Source organism: Podarcis gaigeae, assembly GCF_964106915.1.
Source record: "Podarcis gaigeae genome assembly, chromosome: 4".
Classification (NCBI taxonomy): Eukaryota; Metazoa; Chordata; class Lepidosauria; order Squamata; family Lacertidae; genus Podarcis; species Podarcis gaigeae.
The window spans coordinates 25,650,165-25,675,391 of record NC_139677.1 but is presented as its reverse complement, the minus strand read 5'-3'; the positions used below and the strand labels follow the sequence as shown (position 1 = coordinate 25,675,391).

General features: G+C 44.3%; 1 protein-coding gene across 3 annotated transcripts in view; it reads right to left on the bottom strand.

Annotated features, from left to right (window-relative positions):
* The window catches only part of TEX30 (testis expressed 30), a 42,593-nt gene extending 17,425 nt beyond the window's left edge, over nt 1–25,168 (bottom strand). The window contains exon 1 of one of the 3 annotated variants that reach the window (XM_083735385.1): nt 25,119–25,168. The gene's annotated coding sequence lies outside the window, so the exon portion shown is untranslated. Of the gene's footprint in view, nt 1–400; nt 452–25,118 lie in introns of those variants that run through there. The other 2 variants (XM_083735386.1, XM_083735382.1) reach the window with 2 other exon arrangements.
* Nucleotides 25,169–25,227: the final 59 nt, after the last annotated feature.

The following is a 25,227-nucleotide window of genomic DNA, read 5'->3' as shown; positions in this document are numbered from 1 at the left end:
TTTTCTGTATATCCCTTTGATATATCACAATGTGAGTGGTTTATAAATCTTTTAAAGCAAGTTTCAATCTGAGATTGTTTGATGCTGAAGCAACATATATGGAGGGCAACTTGTGAACTCCACATGGAGCTGTCCAGGGTGCTCTCTGAAATACCAATTCTTTATTCTCCTTGCTCTGCTGGAACCCAAACTGTTGTCTCAACCCCAGTGTTTGGACTGGAACTCTCACACTGCTGAGGATGTTGCCTGGAACAAAATAACCCGCTGGTCTATTTCATATCTAAAGTGTTCTGCATCTAGATCTACATCTAGAGATGTAGCAGGGATGCCTTATTCTGCTGTCGCAAATGATTTCCTCTGTATAATACATACATACATACATACATACATACATACATACTTGCATGCATGCTGTTTTGTTCTTATTTAGGCCAGGGAGATCTTTGTTCTGTGTTCCAGAATCCAGAAATTAAACAAGCAGAATTTGGCAACTCTCAGCAAGATATTCTTTCAACAGATCAACATTCATGATCCTCACCTACATATTGACTTTGCAAGGATAAAATAAAGCATTACCTGCCTAAAGGCGAAGGTGGTTCTGGCCAAAAAAGAGAGGAAAAGAGCAGGTACTTTCAAAACACAAGCATGGGATGGAGAAGAAGACATGATACAATTTCTCTGTGAACATGTTATAAGGAGGCACGCCAAGGAAAATGAGCAGTGCAAACTTGATCTTATTCAGTGCCTTTACACTGCAGAAGTGAACCAGAATTGCATTTTTGTTTCATTAGGCTGGATGATAGATGTACCTTTATGCTGTGTGCTGCGAGAGAGATTCTTCTTTAGCTATAAATTTGTCAGCCCCCTATTTAAGGGCACTTCATTCCTGCAACGGTATTAGGTGACACGATGCAGTCACTGGTGTGTCTGCAGCAGCTGCTACAATTCGCTGATACCTTGAAGTGGGGAGACGCAGGAGTGGTTGGCAGCGTGCGACATTTTATGGCTGTTCCCTCTTGTCCTCTCATTGAGCTAATCAGAGTAAATGCCAGTAAACAAACCTCTCTGAGCCTCTGCCTCTGTGAGGCAAGCAGCAAAGTCTTGGGCACTTCCACACACTTGCAAAACAGAATGCCTATCCCATAAGCATTTTCCCGTGTTGCCTCACTCAATGTACAGTGGAAACTTGTTTGTCTCTGCATGCTAAACTGGCCTGATGCAGAGATGCTACCATTATTGTTCTTATTTGAATTCAATACCTCACAATCCCAAAATACAAAACCTTTAACATTTAACTGCTGGACCTAGAAGCATGATGTCCCCATAGCTATGCAGTTACTCATAGTAGGTGCAAGAGATTATTGCTATTTATAATAGGAAATAGAGAGTTTCCAGGCTAAGAATTCAAGAGTGTGTTATGCATAGGAGTAGTGATTCCTTGGTTAGCCTTTGTTCAAATTAACTTCAGGCTATAATGCAGCAGAAGGCAGGGGATGGTATTCAACTAAGTTTTACTCAGAGAAGTTTTACTCATAGTTCCCATGGATTTGCCTATTCAGTGTAATGAATTCAGAAGCCTGAATCCTTCACTTAAAGCACTGTCAGTTTCACCTTGGACTTAATAAGACACACACACACACACACACACACACAGAGAGAGAGAGAGAGAGAGAGAGAGAGAGAGAGAGAGAGACATATTTGCAATGCAATTCTACACATCTCTACCCAAAAGTAAGTCCCATTCAGCTCAATGAGTCTTCCTTCCAGAGATAGAGCATAAAATTGCCGGCACATGAGCCTCTATGGCATTTGTTTTTGTTCTATCCACTCTTCATATTGTTGAATATATGTTTGTAATATCTTGTCTGTGTTTCACACTGTCATTTACATTATTTGCACCCAACACAGGTTTCATGCACACTCCTTGTTGGCATATGACTGTATACACCGTCACAATACTTCTTCATACCTGCAACTTAACAACTGATTCCTGGTAGCTCTGTCTCTTCCCCTCTGTGTATTGAAAATTTCTCCCAGCCACTGTTGGCCTTTGGCTGACGAAAGCTCAGCAGAACACCACATTCCAGCTGAAAGTGCACACGTTACCCTGAATGTAATCACCACGTTTTGTTGCAGGAAATACAAATCTGCTAGAGAAAATCCTAGTTCTAACCATAGCTGTCAACTTTTCCCTTTTCTTGCGAGGAATCCTATTCGGAATAAGGGAATTTCCCTTTAAAAAAGGGAAACGACAGCTGTGGTTCTAACTAACTAACGAAGAGATGTAACAAGCTATGCTTGGAATGGAGGGAGATTCCAGGCCCTCCAAGTGTCCCTATTTTCTAGGGACAGTCCCAGATTTACAGATGCCATCCCAGTTTTAGATTTGATCCCAGAATATCCTGCTTTTCCTTATTTTCATCACCCCTATTTTCATCAGAGAAATGTTGGAGGGTATGTGACTGCCAAGCCAAGGAGATAAGTAATTATACAACTTTAGAAGACATCTGAAGGAAGCCCTGTATAGGGAAGCTTTCCCCCTATTTTCCCTGTTTTTATATATGTTGGATGCTGCCCAGAGTGGCTTGGACAACCCAATCAGAAGGCCAGGGTATAAATAATAAAATTGTTGTTGTTGTTGTTATGGAATAACAACATTTTAATTGGAGAAATGTTGGAAGGTATGAGCAGCGGCGTAGCGTGGGTTGTCAGCACCCGGGACAAGGCAAGTAATTTGCGCCCCCTAACCCGGGGCAAGGCAAGTAACTTGCGCCCCCTAACCCCTAACCATGGTCATTAATACTGACGGCTCTACTCTGGGGCAAACTCCGTGGTGACTACTGCCCTCCGTGGTGTTGTTTTTGCAATTAAAGGACCCCTGCCTCAAATAAAGCATCTTGGGGATTGGGGACTGTGATTTGCCAAGGGAGCTGGGAATTGCAGTTCAGTGGCGGGTCAGGGGGAGAGGGTCCCTTCCGGGTCTGGGTGCCGCGGGCCCCGTTGCGCCAAGACGCGCGTCTTTGGGCGTCGCGGCGCAGCCTTCTCGGTCTCCCTCCCTGGCCCGGCTAGCCCCGACGCGGCTTCTTTCTGGCGCGGGGAGGGGGCGCCTCTGGGGCCAGTGCGTCGGCCGGCCTCCGGCGCGGGTGGGCGGTCTTGGCGCGCAGGCACTAGAGCGCAGGTGGCTCCGGCTGGGCGCTTTATTCGCCGCCGGTGGCGCGTTTGGCGGGCTGCGCGCGTCCAGACAGCGACCCGAGCCTGGGCGGCGTGGCGCTTGGCGCCGGAGCCTCCGCCCGCAGCGCCCCGTCGGGAGACCCGGCCGGAAGGAGCCTCGAGCCGGCTGTCGGACGCGGCTGAAGCAGCCAGGGCGGCATGGCAGGCAGCGGCTTCTCGGCGACTCCGGAGGCAGCAAGCGCCCCCCCCCCCAGAAGTTGCGCCCGGTGCGGCCGGCCCCCCTTGCACCCCCCACGCTACGCCACTGGGTATGAGGTTCAAAATAGATGTCTCCTCTCACGAGGGAGGTGTGGAGAAGAAGGAAGCGGGAAATTAGGTCAGCAACCCTAAAGGTATCAGTCTAGCGCCTGATGGAAGGTCAAAGGTTAAGCCAGGCAGGCCAGGCAAAGAAACAAGGCGGTTCTTGATTTACTTGATGTAGGCACATCAGCCTTCAGTGCAAGCTGTGTTGCATCCCAACATTTCCAACAGCAACAGCCCCATATTGGTAGCTTTTTGTGGCAGAATGAGGCAGTTGCCTCAGGCATCAGATGCCTGGGGGGCAAAATGTCTTCGGGTAGCCCAAACCTTATATCTACTTAACTTACACAGTATCTGAATAAGTGGAAGTCCCCCTCCTCCAATTTGTCATAACTTCATTCTTAAAACAAACCATACATTTAAAGCACATTTATACAACCCTGGGAACTGTAATTTGCCCCACACAGCGCTACAATCCCAAGCACTTTCAACAAACCAAAATACCCAGGATTCTTTGGGGGCAAGTTATGTGCTTTAAATGTATGGTTACAATTTCATTGCTCTCCTTTAGTAGCACCAACTTTGTTGACACCATTTCAGGTTTAGCTCATTTGCCTGCGCCTCCCTTGTTTCTATAACGCCGACTCGTTCTGAACGCTGCCTGCTAAGTTTCATTACCGAGCGTGGTTGCTATGTGAGGCAAACTGTGTCGGGTGGCTAAGGCCTCCATCTTAAATTAGGGCCTGCGTGTCACAAAATCTCTCCCCTATTTACAAGGGTTTGTTTTGTGCCAAGTCGACAACCTGCTTGCTACGAGATGCTGCATGCACAGCAGATTTCTGGAATCCACATGACAAGCTGGAGCACACGACGTGTTTGGCACGCCATTTCTAGTCATTATAAATCAGAAGTTCATGACAAGCACAAGTTCATAAGAAAGTTGAAGCAGGTCCTTCTCCAAAGTGGTACGCAACTCCACAGGGCACCCTATCAAACCACATTTTATTTATGGGGGATAAAACATGTCCATTTTTAACCTCTGACTTATCTTGAATAGCCGTGGTCTTTCCCAGATCACCTGGTTGATCTTATGCGCAAAGCACTGGGGCATTCTTGGGATTTCGGAGAGTAGCTCACATGTCTTTCGTTGACCTCTGAAGTAAGTCGGCTCGAAGCCACAAGAACTACACTTCGCTTTGCCGAGCCATCTCCATCTTAACTCTCACCCACAAAAGAGAGGAAGTCCACCCTGTCAACCTTCATAGCTGCAGTTCTGACCAAGAAACGTGTTAGCAAAGCTGACCTCAGCTTGGTTTCAATGTCAGCGAGAAAGATATTTGGCTAACTTTCTCATCCCCCAGGCTTTCTTTGGCTTTAAGCAATAAGGTTTTGGCTGGTACTTTATGTATGATGAACAGGAACGGTATTGGGGAGGTCCCTGGTGCCTTCTGGGAAACGTTGTTCTTTGCAAAGGGATGATTTCATCATTACTGTGTTCTCTCGTTTGCTGTACAGTACAAGGTTTTTTCTTTTAATGAAGCTCAAAGGGAATATCTTTCACAGTGATTTTTTTATTTTTATCTTGGTGGATGGCTCAAAATGGTGCAAGTTTGGGAACCTCTATAATATTTCTAAAAACTTGGCATTTTCATTGATTAACTCTTAGTACAGTGGTACCTCGGGTTGCATACGCTTCAGGTTACATACGCTTCAGGTTACACTCTGCTAACCCAGAAATATTACCTCAGGTTAAGAACTTTGCTTCAGGATGAGAACAGAAATTCTCATGTGCAGCGGGAGGCCCCATTAGCTAAAGTGGTGCTTCAGGTTAAGAACAGTTTCAGGTTAAGAACAGACCTCCAGAACTAATTAAGTTCTTAACCCGAGGTACCACTGTACCATATTTTCAAATACCACACAATATTTTTTGCATCTTTTTATTTGTTTGCAACTTACTGTGTTGAACAGGCATCTCTCTCTATTTCTTTTAAACTTATTCTTCCACCAGACGCTTCAGGACAGTGTAGTTGGGCATGTTTGCATTAATCTGTCCTATCCTCAAGAATATGTGAAAGGTAGTTTGGCCTTAGAGGTTATGCTCACCTACTAAAATTCCTGGTTGAGTAGGAGAGTTTGAACCTGGATCTCCTTAATCCAAGCCTAACACTGTATTTAAATTCACTTAGCACATTTCTATCCTCCAGCAATGCTCTCAACAGTGAACATATCTTCTAGCACAGCACTGGCTTTTATAGGCTTAGTGCTGGTGCATGGATAATTTCCGGAACAGCTCCATACATTATAATTGCTGCAGGAATACCCCGATTGGGCAGGGTTTCCCAGACCCATGTGCAAAGAAGTTTAATGACACAGGGTTACATCTATACTTTACTGTTGGGCCACAACAAACGTGAAATGTAGGGATGGTGAGCCAGTGGACCTTCAGGTGTTTTTGGACTACAACTCCCATCAGCCTTGGGCAGCATGGCCAAAGTTCAAGGATGATAGGAGCTCTAGTACAGAATCTGGAGAGCAACAGATTTCCTACCCCGATGTCATGTTTCGACCTCTCTCAGTTTAAAATGGAAAGCAACTTTGTATTACCACATGTCAAATGTTACCTATGGTTGCTGATTGTCCCCCTTCCTGGACTGAGGAAACCTCTTTAACATACCCTCCAACAATTCTCAAATGAAAATAGAAATGTCTTATTCCATTAACAACAACAACAACAACAACAATATCTCACCCATTTGACTGGGTTTCCCCAGCCACTCTGGGCGGCTTCCAACGTACGTAAAAACATAATAAAACATGTAACTTTTTTTTTGAAAACTTCTCAATACAAGGCTGCCTTCAGATATCTTCTAGAGGTTGTAAAGCTCCTATCTCCTTGGCTCATGGGGTCACATAACTCCCTACCTTCCAACATTTCCCCAATGAAAATAGGGACATCCTAAAGAAAAGTAGGACATTCCAGGAGCAGATCAGAAACCGGGACGGCTTCTGTAAATCTGGGACCGTCCCTGGAAAATAGGGACATTTGGAGGGTCTGCTTTAATTCTGGCAGGACATAGCAAAGTTTCCAAAGACTAGATCAGCTTACTGGCACAGCAGGGGAGAAGCACAGAATGCCACCAAGATACAGAGTGGTTTATCGTTCCTTGAGGCTACTGCTGAGAAGCTTGGCAGGCTTAACCTGGTTTTAAAATTGCAAGAGCCATTACCTGTCTCCCTGACCCCCACCCCCCGCTTAGCAGTCCTTTCTCTCCCTTGAATAAGCCTTTTCTTTTAATAAACATCTATCATGTTGCCTCCTACTTACCTTTTAACTAAACTACACGGTCCCAAACACTGCAACCTTTCTTTGTAGGGCATTCGCTTTATCCATGTGATCATTTCAGTTGCCCAAATCTGAAAACTTTTGCAACTCTACAATATGCTTTGTGAGGTGAGGCAAGCGGAACTCGGATGGAGAGAGATTCAAAACAGGTGACTCCTCTCATGAGGAGAAAACAGAAAATGCAGTCAGAAACCCTAATCATAGGGATTTTTTTTCAGGGGGAACTCACAGGAACTCATGCCATTCTAAGAGTACAAGGGAGGTGTTCATGGTAGGTTCTGGCACCTTTCCCCCCTAGAAAAATAGCACTGCCTAAGCTTACCAACACTTAGGGACGCGGGTGGCACTGTGGGTTAAACCACAGGGCCTAGGACTTGCCGATCAGAAGGTCGGCTGTTCAAATCCCCGCGACGGGGTGAGCTCCCGTTGCTCGGTCCCTGCTCCTGCCAACCTAGCAGTTCAAAAGCACGTCAAAGTGCAAGTAGATAAATAGGTACCGCTCCAGTGGGAAGGTAAACGCGTTTCTGTGTGCTGCTCTGGTTCGCCAGAAGCAGCTTAGTCATGCTGGCCACATGACCCGGAAGCTGTACGCCGGCTCCCTCGGCCAATAAAACGAGATGAGCTCTGCAACCCCAGAGTCGGCCACGACTGGACCTAATGGTCAGGAGTCCCTTTACCCTTTACCTTAAGCGTAGCAAATGGGGAAGGGGAAATGATCTGTTTCTTCTTTGTCCACATCTCTTTACATTGTCACTCATTTCCACACAAGACCAAGCCACCCATTAGAATGGAGATCTGTGATTAGATCTCACAGAGCATTTATGTTCAGTAAAAAACAGTTGCAGAGCTGCTCCAAATTGGATTAGAACATCAGAACTTGAGAAGGATGGTTTGATGGTTGTTGTTGTTGGGGTTTTTTTTGCCTGTGCCATTTTCCCAACTGTTGTTCAACATACTAGGGGAAGATATAGGTTTCCCAGCCCCCAGAGAACACTGTCCAGCCATCTTGTCCTCTGTATCCCCTTCTCCTTGTGCCTTCAATCTTTCCCAACATCAGGGTCTTTTCCAGGCAGTCTTCTCTTCGCATGAGGTGGCCAAAGTATTGAAGTCTCAGCTTCAGGATCTGTCCTTCCAGTGAGCACTCAGGGCTGATTTCCTTAAGAATGGATAGGTTTGATCTTCTTGCAGTCCATGGGACTCTCAAGAGTCTCCTCCAGCACCATGACCAACATATTGACCAACATATATACTGTTTAAAAGACGGCCGTAGACCCCAAACAAATGGCAAATGCTTTCCTGTGCTGTAAATATGTTACTACTGAAAAGAACTGCACTTCCCCACTTCCTTACTGAAATACTCAGGGCTACCAGAAGATACTACAGGGAAATATTATACTCAACCACCAGATCACTTGCTCCTTAGACTGCAGTATTTATTTTAACAACTACTGAGAGGCTGCGATAGATGCCATGATACATGCAAGTTCTGGCACCGTCACTCCTGATTTCTTATTGTGGATCATAGCAGCATCGCAACCAGACCTCTCCTCCTGGTTTCAGTTTCCATCAGAAGCAGCAAGCCAAAGAGTTTTCCTGTTTCTGACAGTGTGGAGAATCAGTCATGTGCATTGATCAGTCCTTTGTGGCTTGGTTCCCTGGCCTAATGGTGCTGACCTCAAAATCCTTGCTAAAGCTAGGATTCGTCAGGCCCAGCTCAACAACACTTTTCCCAAAACCCTTGGTAGAAATGGCGAAATATTTATCTTAAAAAGCCCCACCCCAACAAAGTCTATGCAAGAAAGGTGTACACTACCTGCTAACTTCATTGTGTTACTCATCAAATGTAACTTGTTCAAAATCATTTCTTTCTTACTCTCCAACATTTCTCCCACGAAAAAAGGGACATCCCGTTCCATAACAATAATTTATACCCCACACATCTGACTGGGTTGCCCCAGCCACTCTAGGCAGCTTCCAACTTGTATAAAAACACAATAAAACATTAATAAAATTTCCCTATACAGGATTGCCTTCAGATAGCTCGGGGGGCTGATAACTCCCTACCTTCCAACATTTATCCAATGAAAATAGAGACATCCTAAGGAAAAACGGGACATTCTGGAATCAAATCAGAAACCAGGACGGCTTCTCTAAATTAGGGACAGCCCTGGAAAATAGGGACATTTGGAGGGTCTCTTCTTTCTACCCCAAATTCAACAGGGACTATCCTCAAACTTTGACACTGCCAAGTTTCAAATCAATCCGTTGAAGCATTTTCTATAAGTTGTAGGCTGAAATGTCTTTGTTAATTAAATCCTATCACAGTGTGTTGCAGTTATGGGAAGTACTGTATTGCATTTTGCTGAACTTTTCTTCTTATGCAAAAACCACAAAGAATCTTGTGGGGACCTTAAATACTAACAAATTTATTATAAGCTTTCATCAACTAGCATTCGCTCTATCAGATGTTTGAAGTGTTATCCCAAGACACACACACATATATACTTGTGCGGTCAACTATGGCTTCTGCCTCTAGCCCTCTGCAAATATGATCATTTTCAGGTTTTAAATTCAATTAAAGCCAATTGATTGCTGTCAGATTGAAGACCAACAAAAGGGATTGTTTGAGCCATTCTGGATGCTGACTGTTTTAACGCCTTGCATTGGGTTGCTATCCTTGAGAGTATAACTCCATTGGAACCAGGGCAAGGTTTACATATTGCACTGTAAATGGGATCCACCTTGCTAATCTTCCCCGGTTTTAAGTAGATGGTCAATGCAGTGATTGACGACTGGGGAGAGGGGAGGAGTAGTAAGTCTTATGATGTTGGGGGTGCAGAAAAGGAAGACAACACTCCAGATTTCTGCGGCTGCTGCCATAGAGTGGGGGAGAGAGATCAGCCAGGTTCTTTTGCAGAAGCTGTTTAGTCCGAGAAGGAGCAGGGGTGGGTGTTTCATTTTCCAGACAGCTGCTTGTCATCTCTGCTAACCCCAAGAAGTGCATGAAGGCCTTGCCAGGGAAAAGGAGAGGATATCCATGAGTAGGCCTGGCTTCTTCCCTGGTAGTGATATTTTGCTTGCAGATTTGCAGTGTGTTAGACCCGTTGCAACTCAAACACATGCTTTTGAGAAATGCTAATAAGCATGGGAAGTTGCATAGCTGTCAAGTGTCCCTTATTTGAAGGGACAGTCCCTTATTCCAGCGCCATGTCCTGCTGCTGTCCCTTATTGATGGATGTCCCTTAAATGTCCCTTAAATGATGCCCCTTAAATTTCAAAGGAAGCAGCTCCTCTCCCTCCCTCCCTCCCTCCCTGCCGGCCAGGGAGGAGGGAGGCTCCAGCTGTGTTGCTTGGCTGTGTTGCTCACCCAATAAGGTCTAAGAACGACTGGGGGGTGGAGCTTGCATGCCTTGTGTGTGGCTAGTTAATGCAAGCTGAGGGGTTTTTTTTGAATGCTGGACGCCATTTTGTTGCAAGTGCTGCTGCAAACTTTGCAGTGCAAAGCCAGGCTGGGGAGCCATCTTAAGTTGAGGCTGCATAGGCCTTGTGGTGCATGTGATTCAGATTCTATTCAGTTGAACCTCTAGTTACAAAGTTGGTTGGACAGTGTTCTCGAAGCTACCAGCATGAGTTTGACCAGACTGCAGGAGGACAGGAAGACTGGAGCGCCTGGAACAGGTGAGGCTGCAGATCCCTTTTTTTGGCTGCTGGTCCCTTATTTCCAAGGCTGCTGGTCCCTTATTTTCAAATCTGTAAGTTGACAGCTATGAAGTTGACTGAGCTAATAGCAGACATATGGTTGACCCTGAACTGATGGTCTTATTGACTTCTACACAAGATAGTTCCTGCCTGTGTGCATTTGCAGAACAGAACATTTGGCGTTTCTTCTATTGTCTTTCCTAGTCACTGCCCCATAATTCCTTGTAGTGTTGTGTCCAGCATCACGCAGGTGGTGTCAGATGGACCCTCTAGGCATGCCAGGACTGAGGTGCGGAAGGGGAAGATCTCGATAACTAATTCGGGCAATTCACTCTTGCTCCTTGAACTTTCAGACCTGAGTTTTGCTGGGTGGCCTTGGGTAAACCATTCTCTCTCAAACTAACCAGCCTCACAGGGTTTGCCATCATGAGCTCATTGCAGGAAGGGTGAGAAATGAGGAAAATAAATAAACTGCTCTTCCCATGAGTGCAACAGATGGGGAAAGCATGGCTCCAAGAGAAAAAAATGTTTACACTAAACTTTTCTACTGGGGGGCAGGGGGATTCCAAAACCACCGCTGCATCAGCAGGTCTGAAGAGCACCATTGATAACTATCCTCACTGAATGCATTTCAAACGTACCTTCTTACTTGCTCACTAAAACTTTCTGTTTTGCTGCTTTGTAGACTGGCTCAACAGGAACAAGCCACAAATGTTGCTGAATGCCACACCAGGTTGCAGGCAGGTGTGGGGGACTCCTTGGTCCTGAACTGTGAAGCACCAGCTATGCAGCCTGGGAGTCATTTTGGACTCACAGCTGTCCACGGAGGCACAGGTCAATTCTGTATCCAGGGTGGCTGTCTACCAGCTCCACCTGGTTTGCCAGCTGAGACCCAGCCCGCAGACTGTCTTGCCAGAGTGGTGCATGCTCTAATTATCTCCTGTTTAGACTACTGCACTGCGCTCTACACGGGGCAACGTTTGAAGGTGACCCCGAAACTACAACTAATCTAGAATGCGGTGACTGGGAGTGGCTGCTGGAACCATGTAGCATTGGGGACTCAGCTATACAGCTGCAAATGAAACATTATAAGTGTGTTTTAAGTGCAATATACAATGTGACACTAGATGGCAATGGTGAGCCTTATGGAAAATTCAACGTATTTTTTAAAAAATGCTTTAAAAAAGCCATTTTCAGAATGTTTTTCCATATGTGTGTAGATTCCACCTGGATCTGCATTGGCTCCCAGTAAATTTCTGAGCACAATTCAAAGTGTTGGTTTTTACCTTTAAAGGGTGGGCCCCACTACCAAGAAGACCCTCTGTCTGGTTCCCTGTAACCTGACTTCAGTGCTGGCAGTGAGGGAACCACCAGAAGGCCCTTGGAGCTAGATCTCAGCGTCCCAGCTAAACAACAGAGGTGGAGACACTCCTTTAAGTATACAGAGCCGAGGCCATTTAGGGGTTTAAAGATCTGCACCAACACTTTGAATTGTCCTTGGAAATGTACCGGGAGCCAATGTAGATCTTTTAGGATTGGTGTTATATGGTCCTGTGGACACTCCCAGTCACCAGTCTGGCAGCTGTGTTATGGATTAATTGTAGTTTGAGTCACCTCAACACTGGTAGAATGTACAGTGGTACCTCAGGTTACATACGCTTCAGGTTACAGACTCCACTAACCCAGAAATAGTTCTTCAGGTTAAGAACTTTGCTTCAGGATGAGAACAGAAATCGTGCTCTGGCAGCACGGCAGCAGCAGGAGGCCCCATTAGCTAAAGTGGTGCTTCAGGTTAAGAACAATTTCAGGTTAAGTACGGACCTCCGGAACGAATTAAGTACTTAACCCAAGGTACCACTGTATTAGGTTCCTGGTTTGAGCGCAAGAACGGGTGCCCGTAAAACAAAACTTGGCAACCAGCACAAAAGTGACATTTGGTTGAACTTGTATTCCAAAGCAATCTCCAGCTGATAAGTGGGAACAAATGAAGATTCATACCATAATTATTTTCCATTTTGGTCAGATAGAAGAGAATAGGAAATTATAAACCTTACTGGGCAAGGCAGACTTCAGTCTGCTGTCTCTCATTTGATGCCACAAAGTTTTCCTTGCAATTTCTGAGTTGGCCTCAACGCTGAAATGAAAAACCAATCCTCACTTTGTAAATATGCTATCACACTGTTTATTTGAAATGGTGCAGTGCTGCAGAGGACTCCCAAGACTGTAATTTGAGTTGCTGATCATAAACTGTCTAAGCCGTTCTTCTTTCCTGGTATTCACTTGCACTGAACCTGAAGATTAGTTTACAGTCTGTTATGTGGTCAAGGATATTTAGGACAAATAGGAAGAATCGTCGATAAACTCTGGCAACCAACTTTTTTTCTAAGAAAATGATGCATCTTGTAAGTGGACTAGGAAAAGTATATTTATACTTGTTTAGATGTACAGCCACCATCTGTCTGTGATTTTAAAATTTTTACCTGCCTGTTAACCCTTTAGCTTTAGTAAGAATAGTAACATATCCTGTTAGGATTGTGAAATCTGCCAATTCAACTTGAAATGGAGGTTGCTATCATATACAGTATATGCATTGCGGGGGGTGGGAATGGTATCAACATCACCTCAGGCATCATGCTAGAAGTGCAACCACACAATCCTGCTCTGCCATTCGTCCAGACATTACCAGGGTTGGGGGCGAATTTTTGAAAGGCAGCGCTTTGTCCTGGATCTTAAACAAGTGAATCAATCTTAGACAAGTTCAATACCTTTTCGGTTTTCCTTATAAAAGTTCAACAATTTTGGAGGGTTTCATAAAGAAAAGAAAAGAAAAGCTCAGGATGTCCTGGTTTTTTTACTTTTTGAAATATGGCAGCCCTATGGAATTGTGAGAGATGTTGTGAATGAGCTTGCATTCCTGAGTTTGGGTTTATTATATATGTCAGTCTTAAACTGTATAGGCTAATCAAATTGGTGAGCATTTAAATGAACAACTGCAAAGTCCAATTTAACCATGGATTTATGGCTAAATTTATTTTATTTTATTTTATTTAGGGCAACTCAGTCTGCTGGGTGGGGTAGTAAAATAATATAAATATAAATATAAGTATAAATATAAATATAAATATAAATAATAAGTCTCTATTTTCATTGGAGAAATGTTGGAGGTTAGCATTAACTATTATTAACTACTGATTGCTTTTGTTCACTCCACTATGTTTATAAAATGTCAGAGGTTTATATGTGCAAGAACGTAACTGTTAGCTCCGTTCTATGATTTGTAACTCTGGAGGAAGGCAAACTTCAGCAGCCTTGTTATATACAATGAGACAAACTTGATACGTTGCCATAGTGGCTGCAGTGGCATCCACAGGACTTTCATACGGTAACCCTCCTGTTTTATGGCAATGTGAGGAAGCAGATCTAACCTGAGAGATCTTTACGGCTCCCTCGAGAACAGCTTTGCACTCTGGCCTTGCAGAATTTTGCTGCATTTGCAACGTGCCACAAAGCAGTATCTTCTTTTTTAAAAGCGGTTCCCTGGCAAAACGCAGCTCAGGGGTGCTATGCGCCGATGTGCCAAAACGATAGAATACTGTTCCACCGGAGTTAGGGAGCTGACAAACACGAGGGCGAGGCAACCTAACACCTTATTAGCATCATAAATTTTACGCTGCATTCCAAGAACGACCCGTCTCGTGTTTCTGGTTCATACTCTGGAAACGATTACAGCCCTGGGAAACTTGTGGCTCGATATTATTCATGTAACGTTCCAAGTGCAAGGGGGGGGGGGAATTGCAATTTGGGACTGGTCTTTAAATTTCTTGCCGTTGAGCCAACAAGTTACCGGTAAGTGACTGGAGAGGTTTTGGCCTAGAATATGCAGGTCAAAAATCTAAGGTCAGATTTTTATTACAGTGGATATAATACGATGATATGATACATACATACCCTTTCTGGTTTAGAAATAGGTTTAGAAACCTGCTGGAATGCAAGTTGGGCAGAAAAGAAACAGGAAGAAATGCTGCACCTGTTCACATATGTTTACCATACGGTTTAAATTAAGCTTTCTGCAGTGTGATGTGGGAGGTACTTGCAGGCTGTAGCTCAGGGGCAGAGAACATGCATTGCATGCAAAAGGTCCCAGTTTTAGTCTGAAGCATCTTCAGGTAGGGCAAGGAAACCCTGGAAAACCATTGCCTTCCAGTTTAGACAATACTGAACTGGACAGACCAGTTCTTTTTCTTTTCTTTTCTGCTACTACAATTGATTTACAGAAGGGATTTTAACAGCATAAGAGCATTTCCCAAAGTTCAATATCCATTTGTCTTTTTTCCACCTGAAATAAATAGAACTACAGTCGTACCTCGGGTTAAGTACTTAATTCGTTCCGAAGGACTGTTCTTAACCTGAAACTGTTCTTAACCTGAAGCACCACTTTAGCTAATGGGGCCTCCCGCTGCCGCCGTGCTGCCGGAGCACGATTTCTGTTCTCATCCTGAAGCAAAGTTCTTAACCTGAAGCACTATTTCTGGGTTAGCAGAGTCTGTAACCTGAAGCGTATGTAACCCGAGGTACTACTGTAGTAAAATCTCATCCTCTAAGGTTGTTCCATAGTTGTTCCAGCACTTCCGGAGTGTCACTATTTGAACAAACCCACTTCCCTCCCATATTGCGGTAAGAAGAGTGGTAGGCTGCATATATACCATACATCTGAAGCACATGACTTCCCCCAAGGAATCCTGGGAACTGTAATTTGTTGTGGGCGCTGGGGATTATACGTCTCTCTGGGCTAAACTTCAGTTCTCGGGATTCTTTGAGTTTGTTTTGAATGTGTTAGCTAAATGAACTGGAAAGAGGGGGATAGAATTTATTGGTGCTAACTTCCTGTCCAGCAAATCAGAACGAGTGCTCCATAATTCCTCAGCACCATCTAATTCCGCCCCCCCCCCCCCAAAGAAATCAAGATGAATACTCAGTAAAGAGGATGTCTGGAAGTCATTCATTGCTGTTCTTCAGCTGATGTTTCCCCTGTTCACAAAGACTGTAATATCAGGCCAAGTACTCTCAAGGTTTGGGTCTCCTTTAACCTTCTGTATCTGCATAGTTATTATTTCTAGTTAAGCAGTGTCTCAGATCTGCTCTTTCCACAGTGCTATTGGTACCTGCTCCTCTGTCTCTGCCACCACCAGATGAGCAGCTGCCAATAAAAAAGGCATTATCTATGCCCTGCAATCTTGATTTTCTCCACCCAATATTGATAATAGTTTTGATTCATTTTTTTTTACCTTCTTCCATTACGTCACCACAATATGTACTTGCTGCACTGCAACCCCACTCCATGTGGAAATGTGTTTCATTCCCTCCATACACACCCCAGCAAACTTACTGTTTGATAGACTTAACCAGGCATAGGCAAACTCGGCCCTCCAGATGTTTTGGGACTACAACTCCCATCATCCCTAGCTAACAGGACCAGTGGTCAGGGATGATGGGAACTGTAGTCCCAAAACGTTAAGCCTTTCTGTTGTTTTTGTAGACTCCTGTACCCGTACATTGTATTTTTATTATACCAGACCTTTCATTTAACTGGAGAAGTAATGATCTATATTGCTGGTTTGCCCAACAATCTCTTGGCAGATAAGTAGAGGCTTGGAGAGAGACCTGGCATGCGGTTCAGGTAAGTTAAACATGTACACATGAAACTTAAAACCCCAAAACCCTGCCTAGGAGCATCCCTCCAGTTGTTCACAGTGCACAAAAAGCAAAATTTGCATCTGCACTGCATGCATTACAAAAAATACTGAAAATATTTGGCATCTTGCTTCAAAAACCTTTCACCTTGAAAGATACTTGGTGGGCTCTTCACTTTCTCTTTATGGATTTCTCTGCTAATGCTGTAATGAAATTACTTCTGCTTTTCCCCACTTTATCTGCCTAAACAGCTGTTAGGATAACCGGCTCACTTTCCATAAGCCTTAAATACCATATTACTCTTCTTTGCCAGATTGGAAATAATGAGATCAAAGGAACAACATATCTGAAATGCATGTTGGTTTTCATTGTTAGCTCTGCTGGTAATATTTCACCAGTGGGGCCAGTGACATCGCATGAGAATTGGAGAGGGGGAGAGTTCTCTGCTAAAGCCAGCCATTCTTTCTACCTGCCGCTTCAGTGCTATTAATAGACAATTTAAACAACAGCTCTCAAGGTCTGCCAGATATAAACATTTCAGATGCTTTTTCTCTGCATTTTCAACAAAACGGGTGACTTTGTAAAATACTTTTTTACTCGGCATCCAAATCAAGAGTAAGACTGCCAACTTTTTTTCCTTTTGGGGCTCCCAAGCCTTGCATACTTGTAAAACAAGGAACAATTCCACAGGCACTGCTTTTCTCGGTGTGGGGATCCCTCCTCCCCCTCCATGCCCCAAAAGCATGCTGCAGGCATCACAGGGCTCTCCCCCCCCCCCATGTGCTAGGAAAAGTGAAAGCTAGTGAATTATGGTATGTCATGCATCCATTAAAGGCGCAGGAGCCCTTCCAGAACAAAAGTTGGCAACCCTGAACCTTTTGCAGAACCATTTTTATCTAAACATCGGTCATCCCAATTTCCCACACGTTCGGAATAAAGTTGCTGTGACATGTAAATGTTTCCAAAAGTCAAAAATAGGAAGGATCTATTTTAGAATCCAACCTATTTATTTGCTAATGCATAGTTAATCTTGAAAGAAACAAAGACAGAGGATTGGGAAGTGCTAGTTGGAAAACATGAATCCTCCTCTTCCCCAGGCAGCTCTGCAAAGTTTAATTTGCATTTCCCCCCAGATGTTGGCTTCTGGTAAGAACCTAATTTAGCATGTAACAAGATGCACGGGAAGTTTTCTGAAAAGCCCTCATCCATCTCTGTGAACCAGTGAAGACAAGAATGAGTCAAAGCACCCAATATATCACAGAGTTAAAGAGCTGTCCAACAGTGATCTCCATGCTTTTAATTAGCCCTGCCTCCATAGGAACTCCTAAGATGGCGCACCTTTCTAAACACACAAACACATATCACCTGCTGTCTGTTCAGCAGCTGAACTCGCATAAATCCTTGCATTACACTTAGACTCATACAGCTTATTTGGCATACAAGGGCCTGTGTTTTTAAGAGCACATTTCCCAAAGGGGTATCAACACCATTAACCCAAAGTCTGCACTAGCTTTGTATTTTCCTGTCGGAGAGATGTCTGCAAACAGCCAATTATGTGGGATTCTGCCATCCACTTGGATTCCTAGCCACATGCCTAAATAAGGAATTGCACTTGAGGGGTAAGAGATGGCTATTCACATCTCTCAGTTCATAACCCTGGCATTGGTTCAGGAAAAATTTAGGCTTTGGTCATAGGAGTTTGAGCAATGCTCTGGTAGTGTGACTTGTTTATTGATTTATCCCCAGCATAAATTTGACATTGTGGTATCCGGGTGACTAAAGATCTAAAAACTACTGCGTGTAATGTTATAGGAGTTGGATAAATATATGCAGTGCAATTTCCATCTACAGAAATGGCCTCCTGCTGAAACATTCATAAGTAACCCCACCTGCGGTTTTAAATGCCATTCCTACAAATTAGCCACATTTTCTCACAATGCCCGTTCAAATGCGAGCTTCTTAGCACAACCGATAGGTCAGGATCTCATCAACCCACAACATTATAATTTAGGGAATGTAACATTTAACCCATTCTCCATCCACCATGATTTCATGCCACAATACTTTCTCATTTTTTTTTTACGGTACTTTTCAAACTTTCCACATTTGGGGAACTCTTCTCCATGTTAGATGGTCTGTTATCAAACCCTTGCATGCAGCAGAGAATTCTGGGCTTCTCTTCCGTGGCATACAGTGAATTGAGAGTCTCATGCTTCATTGCCATCCTATGGGAATTGACAATATTATCTTGAACACACTAAACATTCCAAGTGGATGGCTCAGTTGGTTAGAGTGCGGTGCCAGTAACAACAAGGTTGCAGGTTTGATCCCCGTATGGGAGAGCTGCATATTCCTGCATTGCTGGGGGGGTGGGGTGGACTAGAGGATCCTGAGAGCCAGTGTGGTACAGTGGTTAAGAGCAGTAGACTCATAATCTGGTGAACCGGATTCGCGTCTCCACTCCTCCACATGCAGCTGCTGGGTGACCTTGGGCTAGTCACACTTCTTTGACGTCTCTCAGCCCCACTCACCTCACAGAGTGTTTGTTGTGGGGGAGGAAGGGAAAGGAGAATGTTAGCCACTTTGAGACTCCTTCGGGTAGTGATAAAGCGGGATATCAAATCCAAACTCCTCCTCCTCCTCCTCCTCCTCCTCCTCCTCCTCCTCTTCTTCTTCTTCTTCTTCTTCTTCTTCTTCCACCAACTCTACAATTCCATGATTCTGTGATTCTCCTGTGGCTGCCTATTGTAGAGCCCGCCCAATATATTTTGAAGTTGAATCTTACTTCCAGCGACAATGGGACAGTGTCCTCTACCACCCCTGAGACCAGCAGATTTGTTTAAGAGGTGCAGGATACACCAGAGGGCTGATCCTGCTGCTCTCTCAACTTCCCCCATCATCTATGGCTGATACAGCTTCCTCACTTTGCTTACTGATAGGGCTGGTCTTGCAAGGCAATGATCAGCAGTGGCAGGGAAGCTGCCTTTTAGGGAAGCTTGTCTGCAATGACTAACCTAGCTGAGAAAAACCTAACCAGCTTCTTGGGAACCTCAAGGGAAAGGGCTTCTCCCAGCCAAGCTTGCAAACCACTTTTCCAGTAGATGTTGTATTAGATCAGCTAACGGAAGTGCTACTCATTCATTTTATTGTTTTGTTGCTTTAATGAGAGTCTGGCCTTGTAGAAACTGGCACCCTTAAGAGTAGATGCCAAACAGCTTAGTGATTAAGAACTGATGAAGGTAGCGATTTAAAGGAACCCTTTCACCAGGGATATTTGTAATTCACACAAAATCAGAGAAGCAGCTCCAACTGGGGGCTTCCAGAGCTAAGTCCCAGCTCTTTCCTGGTCCCTTTCTGCAATTCTGCTATTCCTTGACATGCACACCCAGCTTCATCAACCCCCTCCCCTCAGCTGGGAGGATGAGTCATCTTTGGTACCCAAATTTTCTCACTTTCCAGTGATCATGCAACATTACAGTTAAAGTGGCCACCTTCAGAATAATCAACAATGAAACCATATCTAGCATTCTTCGTTAATATTGTTGTTGTTTAGTCGTTTAGTCTTGTCCAACTCTTTGTGACCCCATGGACCAGAGCACGCCAGGCACTCCTGTCTTCCACTGCCTCCCGCAGTTTGGACAGACTCATGCTGGTAGCTTCGAGAACACTGTCCAACCATCTCGTCCTCTGTCGTCCCCTTCTCCTTGAGCCCTCCATCTTTCCCAACATCAGGGTCTTTTCCAGGGAGTCTTCTCTTCTCGTGAGGTATTGGAGTCTCAGCTTCAGGATCTGTCCTTCTAGTGAGCACTCAGGGCTGATTTCCTTAAGAATGGATAGGTTTGATCTTCTTGCAGTCCATGGGACTCTCAAGAGTCTCCTCCAGCACCAGAATTCAAAAGCATCAATTTAATATTAGGAACGTCAAAACCCTCCACTGCCTCTCCTTATATTCCTAAGTCCCATCGAGTTCCCAGGTGAGTATTGGGTTGCAGCCTCAATCTCCATAAAGATTACTCGTGTTTTCCAGAACATGTAACTGTTGCCCGTTTCATTCCTAGCATATTATCCTCATGCTGTGTTACTCCCATCATGCACAAATAGCTTGACGACGTGAGGTTTGCCAAAATTCTGAGCTAAATCCCCAGAGCATCTCTGCTGGGCCCTCTCTTTCATCACCTCTGGAAAAATACATTTCACAGAAAGCAAATGTTTTTACAGGCAGCAATAAAATTAAATGAAGCATATTGTTTAGGTTTAGATGCTCTCAGAGGAAAATACGGCATCGTATCCAGTGGTTCCCTAGGAAGGCTTGGTGGGTGGGGTTCGCTGTAGCTTGAGTGATACAGGTGTGAAATAATAATAATAATAATAATAATAATAATAATAATAATAATAATTTATTTATACCCCGCCCATCTGGCTGGGTTCCCCCAGCCACTCTGGGAGGCTTCCAACAAAATATTAAAATACAGTAATACATCAAACATTAAAAGCTTCCCTAAACAGGGCTGTCTTCAGATGTCTTCTAAAAGTCTGGTAGTTGTTTATTTTTTTGACAGGTGGGAGGGTGTTCCACAGGGCAGGTGCCACTACCGAGAAGGCCCTCTGCCTGGTTCCCTGTAGCTTGGCTTCTCGCAGTGAGGGAACTGCCAGAAGGCCCTCAGCGCTGGACCTCAGTGTCCGGGTAGAACGGTGGGAGTGGAGACGCTCCTTCTATTTGCATTTAAAAACAAACTTAATTTGTACTTTCCCAAACAACAGGCAGAGCAAACGCAGCCATTCTTCAGAATTTGCACTTACCAGAATTTCATATCCTCCAACATTTCTCCAATGGAAAATAGGAACATCTTAATAAGAACAACGTAATGATAATAATACCCCACCATCTGACTGGGTTTCCCTGAGTCACTCTGGGTGGCTTCCAACATATATAAAAACATTAAAAATTAAAAAGCTTCCCCATAAAGGGCTGCCTTCAGAAATCATTAAAAGGTTGTTTAGTTACTCATCTCTTTGGCTCAGCGGTCGCATAACTCCATACCCTCCAACACTTCTCTGATGAAAATAGGGACGTCCTAAGGAAAAGTGGGACGTTCTGGGATCAGATCAAAAAACCAGGATAGCTTCTGTAAACCTGGAATTGTCCCTGGAAAATAGGAACACTTGGAAGCCTTGGAATCCAGGAATGCAGTTCCCCAACCAAGTAAGATCGTACAAAAATGCATATACTAAAAGGTTCAAATAAGTGCATATATTAGTGAAAAGAACATACAAAAATGCGCCAGGTTTCAGGGAATTGCGTTGCAATTACAAAAATCACATACAAAATGTATACAGGAGCAGAAATTCTCACAAAAATACTGATGAAGTTGCAAAGCTTTTCTAAAAATTGCAAACTGAAGTGAAAATGTGGAGAAGATAACTCAGGTTATAAAAAGAGAGAGAAAACCTGAAAGCAAAATTGGCATATTTGCCCATCCCTAGGTAAGGGATGGGACACGGGTGGTGCTGTGGGTTAAACCACAGAGCCTAGGACTTGCCGATCAGAAGGTAGGCGGTTCGAATCCCTGCGACGGAGTGAGCTCCCGTTGCTCGGTCCCTGCTCCTGACAACGTAGCACATCAAAGTGCAAGTAGATAAATAGTTACCGCTCCAGTGGGAAGGTAAACAGCATTTCCGTGCGCTGCTCTGGTTCACCAGAAGCGGCTTAGTCATGCTGGCCACATGACCCGGAAGCTGTACACCGGCTCCCTTGGCCAATAAAGCGAGATGAGCTCTGCAACCCCAGAGTCGGTCACGACTGGACCTAATGGTCAGGGGTCCCTTTACCTTTACTTTTAGGTAAGGGATGGATGGATTACCCCAGGCTAGTAGTGGGACAGGAGCCTTGCTTTCTTTCTAGGTTGCAGAGGAACAAGCCCTGCACTCCTGAGATCAGGCATGGCCAAACTTGGCCCTCTAGCTGTTTTGGGACTACAACTCCCATCATCCCTAGCTCACAGGACCAGTGGTCAGGGATAATGGGAACTGTAGTCCCAAAACAGCTGGAGGGCCTTAGATGAATTTCTGGAGCTACTCATTTACCTTTTAGTGGTACATCTAGTCTCTTAGCACATTGAGATCTGGTTTATATGTGTTGATCTTTGGAAGATCAATGGAGTTAGACTACTAGACAACGCAGAAGTTTGCATGGAGTTACATTATTTCTGCTGTGAATTTGGTGCAGAGTCCAAAAACTAACACCGCTCTTATAGAGTTGCTTACGGATACACGTTGATCGCATGGGATGTAAAAGGGATCTGCGAGCTGTTGCCTAGCTGCAGGTACAAGCACAATCTATTCTTCAGAGCAGAAGGAAGAGGCCACTTCAGAATTGCACTTTTTGGGTGAATTCAAGAGCAATCTCTACTCAGTAGAGATTTGGACATGAGAGTCAGGTTGGGCAGAGAGGAGCTGGGAGACCTGTCCTGCTAAATCTTCCTGCTTGCCCCTTCCCCAAACAATGCTTAAATTTATTACAGAAATTACTTCTTAAATGTACAGGAGATATTTGGAATCTGCCTACCATGAAAAATCATGAAACTAGCACCAGAGGGCAGAGATTAAGAGGAAGGAAGATTGACAAGTCAAGACTCAGATGGTAGGCAGACTTTCCTACCCGGCCAATGAGATAGCAAAAACAGCCAAACCCACTCTGTGGCTATGATATCAATTGAAGAGCAATCACTGTGGCAGGGAAGTGGGGTTCAGTAGTCCCTGTTTGCTGGGCCGAGGAAGGAGTCACTTAGCTGAAGAAGCAGCAGCAGCAGCAGCAGCAAAAGTGTTGCCTGTTAAGCAGATGATGTTCTTACTTTTTCACACAAAGCCTTCTCAGATGTTAAATTGTGGGCAATTTCAGACATCCTGTTTATTGAGCATTCATCCCGATTTGTTTGCTGGGAGATTAGGCAATGTGGAGTATTTAACGAGCATCTGTGCCAATCTGTTTGTGGGACGTTTGTATGACATTGCGCAAAGAAATGTTATCTCCCACACATTCCAGTGCATTTTCTCATCACTTTTCATATCGCGAAAAGTCCGGGCTTTTAGGGAAGCAGGTTTGTTGCACAGGGCCTCTCAGTTAACCACAATTACACCACCAGAGTTTGCTGTTGCATGGCTGAAGTTGAATCCCACCCTCAAAATGGCAACACCCATATCTAGCATTTGCTGAGTGTTTGCTCTGATGGTTCGCGGGGTGGTCCCATGGCCACGAGTATTCATTGTAAAACGTTTGTATGTCTTCACATCAACAATTTGTTCATGTCACGTTTTTTAGTGCAGTTCTCCATCGCTGTACAAAATGCAGATAGATTATTTGGGCTACCATAGAAGGAACAAAAGTGTTGGTGGAGCAGTAATCCACTTGCTCACTTGGTTAGGTCAGTTGCCGGGGGACAGTGCCAAAACTAAAGGCGTTTAGCGATGAATTTTGCCTAGGGCGAAGCACCATTGATGGTCTCAGCCCACAAGCCAATCGGCAATGAGCCTAGGCTCTCCAGCCACCTCCCCATAGATCCAAAGCAGTTTTGCTTTTGCCTTTGTTTGCTAGTTCATGTCTGTGGGGGTGCCCAGGACAGCTGCTTTGGGCTGTAGCGCCATCTCCTCTGTATGCCTCTGCACTCCTTGGTGGTGGGCAGCTGCCTCTGGGAGAATTTGACTAGATCCATCATGGGCAGACAGACCCATGGAGTTACCCTGAAATCTGTGCGTTCAAAAGATGTGGTAAATGAATTACACAGAGCCCGTTAGGAATGCTACTCTCTGTACTAGAAAACAGGGCACACTCTCTGTGTACAAATATTTCTTGTTCCAGTGGCATCAGGTGATAACCCTGAAGGCCCGTAATGCTGGAGCTGTGCGTGAGGTCCAGGTCCACTCTGTGCCTAGGCAGGAGGCTGTTCAGAACAATCTGCAGCATGCCTTGAATTCTGCAAAAGAATGGCACACTGTGAACATAATACATAATGAGTACGTTACATACCGTACTCCCATTGATAGGTACTATGTTCTTTCTTTAAAGCACTGGCAACAAATACCCAAAATACTAAAATCTGAACAAGCAATTCAACAACAACAAAAAGCCTGATTACAACAAGAAACAAATGGTTAAACCAGAAAATGAATCATCTTAATGCAGATAACACATTAAAAAATATTCCCAAATTGGTAAATAATTTGGTGAAGAATCGGTCTCTTTGGCCCAGAATAGAGATTGCTAGAAATTCATGGCATGCTAGCTCAGTTTAAAGATACAGTCAACAAGACACACTCAATTTTACTGTCCTGAAATCTCTGACTTGGCTGGGGAAAGAAATGCACAACAACTGGTGCCAGGACATGAGGAGAAAGGGAGTAGGTTAAAAGCACGTGGTTTCTCCCCAACAAAATTCCAAATTATATCAAAAACTTAATTCTGCAGTTAACATATTCTAGCTGGGAAGTGATGAATGGAAACATGAGAATGATTGATCCCATGCCAATCCCCGCACAGGCCACTGGGGGGTTAGAGTAGATAACATTTGAGGTTCCTCCCGACTCTAAAAATCTATGATACATAGATCCCTGTTTAATTTGACCTTGCATTATTAGAATGAACGGATGTCAAATCTACTTAAAGCTGCTTCCTTGTCCTTGGATATTTTTTATGTTAGAGAGAAACTGTTTTCTCTCCATACATTGAAAATTATGAATTGGAGCTGGTGAATCTATCAGTGGCCGATAGCATGCTGGAATATACAGCTCTGCGATAGATATTAAGGTGTAGTTTCTCCGCCGGGATGTTTATTGGGAGACGTGCCACTGATTCTAATATACCCATAACATGCACATAGCAAGTCATATCAGTTAAGTTCATATCATAATCGTCACTTACTACTTCAGCATAGAGAACACAATGAAGATGGCTCGGTTTACTTCCACTAGCCTGTATGCAGAGAATGCAACCCATGACAGGGACTCTCTTCATTCAAAGGTTTTTATCC